This window comes from Apium graveolens, chromosome 5 (assembly GCF_009905375.1).
Source record: "Apium graveolens cultivar Ventura chromosome 5, ASM990537v1, whole genome shotgun sequence".
NCBI lineage: Eukaryota > Viridiplantae > Streptophyta > Magnoliopsida > Apiales > Apiaceae > Apium > Apium graveolens.
In genome coordinates, this window is record NC_133651.1 from 150056731 (window position 1) to 150066282 (window position 9552).

Consider the following 9552-nt stretch of genomic DNA (forward strand, 5'->3'; position numbering starts at 1 on the left):
AGCTCACAAACACTAATTATCTGCTTAACACCATAGTTAGCCAGAGAATCGATCTTCATAGACAACGCCTTTAGTTGAGCAGTGATAGCCGTAGCTGTATCCACCTCAAGTACTCCTGCTACCTTGCCCTGTGGATATCTCTGGGTTGGATACTGATATTCATTAGCAGCCATCAGTTCAATTAGATCATAAGCTTCCTTATAGCTCTTTGCCCATAATGCTCCGCCTGATGCTGCATCAAGCATGGGTCTGGACTGTGCTCCCAACCCATTGTAAAAACAAGTGATGATCATCCAATCAGGAATTCCATGATGAGGACACTTCCTAAGCATCTCCTTATAGCGCTCCCAAGCTTCACTTAGCGATTCTCCCGTTTGCTGCGCAAATTGAGTAATAGCATTCCTGAGTGCAGCTGTCTTCGCCATAGGGAAGAATTTAGTAAGAAACTTCTGAGCAAGATCTTCCCAAGTAGTAATCGAACCAGCTGGTAGAGAGTGTAACCAGCTCTTAGCCTTGTCCTTCAGAGAGAATGGGAACAGTCTCAGCTTCACAGAATCTTCAGAAACACCGTTGAACTTGAAGGTGTCGCATATTTCAATGAAATCCCTAATGTGTGAATTGGGATCTTCCGTTGGAGAACCCCCAAATTGGACTGAAGTCTGTACCCATTGAATTATATCAGGCTTGATCTCAAAGGTATTAGCTGTGATAGCTGGCCGGACAATGCTAGATTGAATGTCATTGATCTTGGGTTGAGAAAAATTCATCAAGGCTTTCATTCGTGCTGCTGGATCTCCCATTGTAATGAGTACCTGAAACACAAACAAATAAACCGTGAAAGTAAAAGAATCCGAGTCAGTGAACTTTAACGACCACTGATGACAAGCACATAAACTAAAAATTAACACCGAGTCCCCGGCAGCGGCGCCAAAAACTTGTTAGGGCGAAAACACGCGCTAATATTCACGCAAGTATACGCGTTCGCAAGTACTATAGAATATTTTCTAGTTCGTTCTGTTAGGGCAAAATCACGCACTAATATTCACGCAAGTATACGCGTTCGCAAGTAATATAGAATACTTTCTAGTTCGTTCCCTCAGAGACTCAGACTAAGTTTTTGTCTAATTAAACTCACTCACCAATGTATGACTACTTCTTAATGTTAAGATAACAACACTTAAAATTGTTGATTAAATATTAATTATAATTAACTACTTAACTAACACTTCAATTTATCAATAATAAAACACTCATGAGATCACAACTTCATTATTACTTCCTTCTATAGCCATTGTTATTACCTTTAGCATGTGACAGTGATGATATTAATTGAATAACACGAAACTGATAAAAGCCAACTTTCATTGTACTAATACCATTCTACCAAGCATCCACAATTAAGATAGAAGTTGAATAGTCATCAATTATGTTGAGTTCCTATATGTCTACAGAAATTGACAACACAACGATTTAAGCACAAGTTATTCCTTTTGATTACATAGGGCAAATAAAACTGTTAGAGTTACCCACTAATCATGCACAACGTACATGAACCTATGCTAGCATGGCAAGTTCTAAATCTCAAGATCCACCGTCGCTTCACAAGAGATTAACACCCTATCTTATATGTTCGCGACGCACATAAGACGAATACGCACAACCAATACTAGATATCATGCAATCATCACACACTAAAGTATTAAACAATTAACTAAAGAATTCCATAATAAATCCGTTGCAACCCCATGATCACGATTAGCCCATAATAGAACTTATCGCCATCATGGGTTCATATGAAATCATGATAAACAACACAAGAAAATAATAACTAAACTAATTATATTAAAACAGAGTACGTCACAAGAGTAAATAAGTCAAAGCAAGAAAACTAGCATCCAACGTTACAACGAAACAAAAATCACAAGAAAATATGCTCCCTCTTCGCTGCAGTGTGCTAAATCGGTCTTCTTCCTTATCTCCTTCGCTTCTTGCGCAAAAACACAATCTAAAACATAATCTCCTTCTTATTCTCTATGAAAACGTCTCAAATCTACTTATATAATAGTCCCATAAAACTCAGATTACATAGAAGTTGGAAGCTAAACAGAAGTAGAAGTCTAAAATAATTCAGCTTTTTCCCCGACCCTGCGCGGCCGCTCAGCATTTCTGCGCGGGCGCGCAAGGCTGCTGCGCGGCCGCTCAGCATTGCTGCGCGGGCGCGCAGGACCCTACTGGAAAAATTCCAGGTTTGCTCCGTTTCTTCGACGTAATCTGCCCGTTCTTTTCCTCTCTCAATGGTGAACACATGCCAAGGCTTATTCTTGATGATTCCTCCTCCGAAATGCAACTAATACCCTGAAATGCATAAACACTAGAAAAACGCATCAAATACACAAAATACTTGATTTCAAGACACCAATTTAAGCCATTTTAAGACGTTCTAAGTGGTATAAAATACCACTTATCACACCCCCAAACTTAAATCGATGCTTGTCCTCAAGCGTCACAGACTCAAAACAAATAAAAATATGCATGAATGCAATCTATATGAAAATGCAACGATCCCCCTTACTACAATTAACCAACCAAATTGCCACGTCTCAACGAATGCAGTTAGACACTAAAGATCAATAAACTCATGCAAACGGACATACAGCCAGAAACGTGGTGTGTGCAAATGCTTAACAGATATGCTTCGGAACTAGACCAATTACTATGACTAGACTATCCTCAAGGCAATCCTACGATTATACAAAGAATAAAAATTCTAGGCACAAAGTGATATACAACACTACAAGAACTCTGGAGCTTACTACGGAATCGTGCTTTTTATTTACAACTCAAATGCTTATTTGACCGTGCAATGAGTGAGGTCCACAAAAGACTTATACAATGGTATCCATGTAACGAGCGTTAGGTTAGCGGATCCCAGACTCTAAAAGCCTTAGGTCACTAGGCACAAAGTCCCCTAAGAACTTAATAACTCGAATACCAAAGAGCCCACTCTTGATCAATTATGCAAAAAAAAAATTTTAAAATTTTTTTTTTTCTCTAAGCAAGTGCGTTTCGCTCCATCTTGCTCAACCCTAGACTACTCGCATAACATGCGAGCCGGCTACTAGCCATTTGACGCCTAGCCACAACTAGCAACAAATTCCATTTTTACTCCATTTTTTTTTTCTTTTTCATGCCTTTACCACTAAGAACCTATTATCAAATTCTAAGCATAATAAATAGATTATCCTCGAAAATAATCAGATCATAACAACAATCTAGCCCTTAAGCATTCTCTAAGACTTAGTGAAAATACAAGTGCTTCTAGCATGCATATCAACCTACACAACTTAATAACACTTTAATGCTATCACTACACTCGCATCAATATCACAATTCAGTCGATAAATCATTGCAAAAGGGATCATGGTATATGCATGAGCTATATGATATGACAAACAAATAAAGCTATATAAAAAAACTATATGGCAAAAATTATGCAACTATATGAACTAACTATCATGAATATGCAGCTATATGACACACACAAAATATTCCTTAACTACCACCCCCAAACTTAAAATCTTCACTGTCCCCAGTGAAGGTAGTAGAAAGGAACACAGGGTATACCTACTCGGAGTCATCATCATCATCACCCTCAGTGGGTGGAGTATCAGGCGGCGGGTATGCAGAGTCCTCACCAAAAACTGGCCACTGGATATCAGCTCCAAGGCCTCGAAAAGCAGTCCCTAACGCAAGGGTGAGCTCCTGAGCAAACCTGCTCTGCGTCTCATACATGGCATCCATCCGCCGTGAAAGCCTCCTATAATGGGCATCACCCATCCCAGCACCCTCCTGAGCTCTCGAAGAACCAGCCTCACCACGCCCTGGCCTAGCCATAGTAGCACCTCGTGCTGGACGCCCTCCTGGAAGACGATAACCCAGCCCATGCTCCTCAGGCTCACCACCGGTCCACTCCTGCATCCCATTCAGAGTGCCAGAATCTATCGGAGCTGCTGGCAACTGCAACTGCTCATGAGCCGGCCAGTTCACTCCTACTGCTCGACATAGCTTCGTAACCGTGGATGCATAAGGGATGTTCATATGCTTTGCTCCCCTCAAAAACTTCAGAATTCCTTGGTAGATAAACTCACCAAGGTCCACATAGTATTCCTCATTCAGAATTCCCCACAACAACTGTGCTCTCTCAACTGTGACCTCGTGTGCATGTGAAGAAGGCAAAATATTAGCACATATAAATGCATTCCATGCACGGGCATACCTGTTCATGGCGATCGCCGGAAAGTGACGATACTCATTATTGGCTGGACTGCGGTTCCAAACTGTGCCCGGTTGACAGAGAGTCGCACAAATCAAATCCAAGTCAAAATCCTCAGCAGTCTTTTCATTCCAGTTCTCCTCCTCGGGCTTCCTCTCTCGCTGTCCAATCACACGGCGAATCGCCGCAGGATGATAATCAACCGTAAGCCCACGAACTACAGAAAACCCATTCTTTTCAGCCTTCGCATTCGCGTAGAACTCGCGAACAACACTCATCGGTACTGCTTCGGGTGACTCACAAAAAGCTATCCACCCCTTCTCTGCAATCATGGGTAACAACTCACCATCCCTCCCTGATGGAAAAAACCCCCTCTCCTTCAGAATCGGCTTCCCAACAGCCTAGTGTACTCCTCCTCCGCAGCTCTGTCAGTTAACCGAGGCCTTGCAGCAGTACCCCTTGATGAATCAGTAGTAGGAACTGTGCTGCTGCTGTCAATAGTGCGTGCTCTCTTGGGTGCCATTGATTTGTGAATAAAAGTGTGTAAGAACTGATTTTTGATGTTTATGAGAGGGTTTAAGTGTAGGAAGTTTGTGGGAGATATGTGGGATATGTGTATGTATATATAGGGTGTGGAGTAGGTTAAATTAGATTAGGAGTGGGGTTGAGGGATAAAATCATGGGGTAATGGGAAAAGAATTCGTGGGTTTATGGGCTGTGATGGGTTTTTGTGTTTTTGTATTTTTGTGTTTTTTTTTTCTGACTGTAAAAAATTTTCTGGAACTCGACCCCTGCGCGGCCGCTCAGCATTTCTGCGCGGGCGCGCAGGCGCAGAGGGTCTCTGGAAAAATTTTTTTTCAGCCCCTTTTTTCTGATTTTTTTGTGTTTTTGGATAGGTTAGTAACTTCTAAGGGTTCCTGTAACAACAATTCATGGGTTGCCTCCCACGCAGCGCTTCTTTTTCGTCATTAGCTTGACGTTCCGTACCTTTCTCAAGTAGTCAACAAAATGGCACTAACCACCTCTCGGTTTGCCATGTCCCCATAGTAGTGCTTCAACCGCTGACCGTTAACCTTGAATGCTTGGTCCGAATCATTCTCAAAAATTTCCACCGCTCCATGTGGAAACACAGTTTTGACAATAAAAGGTCCAGACCACCTTGATTTCAACTTCCCAGGAAAAAGTCGGAGCCGAGAGTTGAATAACAGAACTTGTTGCCCTGGCACAAATAACTTAAGATGTAGCTTCCTATCGTGCCACCTCTTCACCTTTTCCTTATACATTTTGTTATTCTCATACGCTTGAAGTCGAAATTCATCAAGTTCATTAAGCTGAAGCATTCTTTTCTTACCAGCTGCATCTAAATCCAGGTTCAATTTCTTCAATGCCCAGTAGGCCTTATGCTCAAGCTCCGCCGGTAGATGACATCCCTTACCGTACACCAACTGAAACGGTGACATCCCAAGTGGAGTTTTGTATGCTGTTCTGTAAGCCCAAACAGCTTCATCGAGCTTTAAAGACCAATCCTTCCTTGACGGACAAACGACCTTCTCTAGAATGCGCTTTATCTCTCTGTTAGACACTTCCGCTTGACCATTTGTTTGAGAATGATAGGCAGTAGCTACTCGATGATTCACATTATAACGCTGCATCATAGAAGTGAACTTACGGTTGCAAAAATGCGATCCTTCATCACTTATGATTACCCGAGGCGTTCCAAACCTTGTGAAAATTTGCTTATGAAGAAAATTTAGTACTACCTTTGCATCATTTGTCGGTAAAGCTTTAACTTCGACCCATTTTGAGACATAATCGACTGCCAGCAAGATGTACTGATTATTGCAAGACGAGATAAAAGGCCCCATGAAATCGATTCCCCACACATCAAAGACCTCGACTTCAAGCATCACATTTAATGGCATCTCATCCTTCCTTGACAAATTTCCCACTCTTTGGCAACGATCACACCTTAAAACAAACTGATGAGCATCCTTGAACAAAGTAGGCCAGAAAAAACCTGCTTGCAGAATACGAGCTTCCGTCTTCTCACCTCCATAGTGTCCACCATAAACCGTGGAATGGCAGTCTCGTAATATCCCTTCCGTCTCACAGAACGGGATACATCTCCTGATGATCTGGTCAGCTCCCTGTCTAAACAAATATGGTTCATCCCACATATACCACTTCACCTCATGCAAAAACTTCTTCTTTTGAGCGGATGTCAAATTAAGCGGCATTATATTGCTGACAAGATAATTTACAATATCTGCAAACCATGGTTCTTCCTCCTGAATTGCAAACAACTGCTCATCCGGAAAAGATTCATTGATTAACGTCCTATCTTGTGAAGTAGAATCGGGATTCTCCAACCTAGAGAGATGGTCAGCTACTTGATTCTCGGTACCTTTTCTATCTTTGATCTCTAACTCAAATTCTTGAAGTAAAAGCACCCAACGAATGAGTCTCAGCTTCGAATCCTTCTTAGAAACCAGATAGCGAATAGCTGCATGATCAGTGAATACTGTCACTTTCGTACCAAGCAGATAAGATCGAAATTTCTCAAAGCCAAAGACTATAGCCAAAAGCTCCTTCTCAGTAGTGGTGTAGTTCAATTGGGCCCCATTTAAAGTCTTACTCGCATAGTAGACCACATGGAAGAGATTTTTCTTGCGCTGTCCCAGAACTGCACCTACCGCATAGTCACTCGCATCACACATCATCTCAAACGGTTCTGTCCAATCTGGTGCTGTAATAACTGGTGCCGTGATCAAACTCTCCTTGAGAGTCTCGAATGCTGCCAAACATTCATCATCAAATTTGAAAGGCACATCTTTCTCAAGTAAATTGCACAACGGCTTAGATATCTTTGAAAAGTCCTTGATGAATCACCGATAAAAACCCGCATGACCGAGAAAACTACGGATTCCTTTCACAGAATTGGGTGGGGGAAGATTTTCAATGACTCCCACCTTGGCCTTGTCCACCTCCAGACCCTTGCTAGAGACCTTATGCCCAAGGATAATGCCTTCACGCACCATAAAATGACATTTCTCCCAATTAAGCACCAAATTAGTTTCCACGCATCTTTTGAGTACGGCGCGCAGATTGTTCAAACATTCATCATATGAGTGTCCAAAGACGGAGAAGTCATCCATGAACACTTCGACGTTATTTCCAATCATGTCAGAGAATATAGCCATCATACATCTCTGAAAGGTGGTCGGGGCGCCACATAACCCAAATGAAACTCTACGAAAAGCAAATGTGCCAAATGGACAAGTGAAGGTAGTCTTTTCCTGATCCTCTGGTGCAATACAAATCTGATTATACCCGGAATAACCATCCAGAAGACAAAAATACTCATGTCCCGCCAATCTGGCAAGCATTTGATCAATGAATGGGAGAGGGAAGTGATCCTTCCTTGTGGCTTTGTTCAATTTTCTATAATCCATGCATACTCTCCATCCTGTAACTGTTCGAGTAGGGATGAGCTCATTCTTTTCATTTGCGACCACTGTGATACCTCCTTTCTTAGGTACACATTGCACGGGGCTCACCCACGAGCTGTCAGAAATAGGATAAATGATGCCTGTATCTAGCCATTTCAGAATTTCTTTCTTCACCACCTCCTTCATGATCGGGTTCAGTCTTCGCTGCTGTTCCACAGTTGGCTTACTACCTTCCTCTAACAGAATTTTATGCATACAATATAAAGGACTTATCCCCTTGATGTCTGCTATGGTCCATCCTATAGCCGATTTGAATTCTCTCAAAATCCTTAAGAGCTTGTCTTCCTCACTACCTGAAAGGTCAGCTGAAATAATAACAGGTAACGTAGATGAATCACCTAAAAAAGCATACCTCAAGTGTTCAGGTAATGGTTTGAGCTCCAAGGTAGGTGCTTCCTCTATTGATGGTTTGAGCTTCCCTTCAGCATTCTTAAGGTTAGAAGTACCAAGAGATTCAAATGGTATGTCGAGCTTTCGCTTCCATGGAGAAGCGTTCAGATATTGTAATTGCTCGTTGCTATCTTCATCATCGCTGTCAAAATCCCCCACTAAGGCCTTTTCCAATGCATCAGACATTAGCATGTGATCGAGTTCCGAAGTAACCGCAGAATCAATCACATCCACTTTTAAGCACTCCTCATCTTCTGTAGGGAATTTCATTGCCTTGAATAAGTTGAAGGTCACATCCTGATCTTGGACCCGCATAGTAAGTTCCCCTTTTTGCACATCTATCAAGGTACGACCAGTAGCCAAGAAAGGCCTCCCCAAGATTATGGGAATCTTCTTATCTTCCTCAAAATCCAGAATAACAAAATCAGCAGGAAAGAAGAGCTTATCCACCTTGACGAGCACATCCTCAACTATGCCCCTTGGGTAAGTAATGGAACGGTCCGCCAATTGTAGCGACATGTATGTGGGTTTTGGATCAGGCAGATCCAGCTTTTTAAAGATCGACAACGGCATCAGATTAATGCTTGCTCCCAAATCACAAAGGCACTTGTCAAAAGTTAGATTGCCAATGGTGCAAGGAATGGTGAAGCTTCCTGGATCTTTCAGTTTTGGTGGTAACTTTTGTTACAGAACCGCGCTGCATTCTTCCGTGAGAGCAACGGTTTCAAGGTCATCCAGTTTCACCTTCCTTGAAAGAATAGTCTTCATAAACTTCGCATAACTAGGCATTTGTTCCAGAGCCTCAGCGAAAGGTATATTGATGTGAAGTTTCTTGAACACCTCCAGAAACTTCCCGAACTGTCTATCCAGCTTTTGTTGCTGCAATCTCTTAGGAAAAGGTGGGGGAGGATAGAGCTGTTTCTCCCCTGTATTAGCCTCAGGCAGAGTGTGTTCAACAGTAGTCTTCTTTGGTTCCGCCACTTTCTCTTTTTGCTTAAATTCTTCGTCTCTAACTTCAGCTTCGACTTCTTTTGCCTTTTCAGCATCAGCTACTTTTCCAAACCTTAAGGTAATAGCCTTGACTTGCTCTTTAGCTTCCTTCCTGCCTGGTACTTCCGTGTCACTGGGAAGAGTGCCAGGTTGACGATTGAGCACTGCATTGGCTAATTGACCGATTTGATTTTCCAAGGTCTTGATAGAAACCGCCTGACTCTTGCACAACAGCTTAAGTTCCTCAAAATCAGCACTAGTAGGTACAGCTGCACTTCCCTGTTGAGGATATGATTGCCTTGTAGCATACTGCTGTGGTTGCTGGAATCCAGGTGGGTTAAACTGTTTACTTACTCCTTGCTGATATGTTGTCTGAATAGCATTCTGATT

The 9552-nt window shown here is 42.2% G+C and overlaps 1 non-coding gene across 1 annotated transcript; it reads left to right on the top strand.

The window, feature by feature from the left end:
• The first annotated feature begins 303 nt into the window (after positions 1–303).
• On the top strand, positions 304–410 carry LOC141662572 (small nucleolar RNA R71). The gene has a single exon (XR_012550680.1). It is a non-coding gene; the product is annotated as a small nucleolar RNA R71 (small nucleolar RNA).
• The last annotated feature ends 9142 nt before the right edge of the window (positions 411–9552 follow it).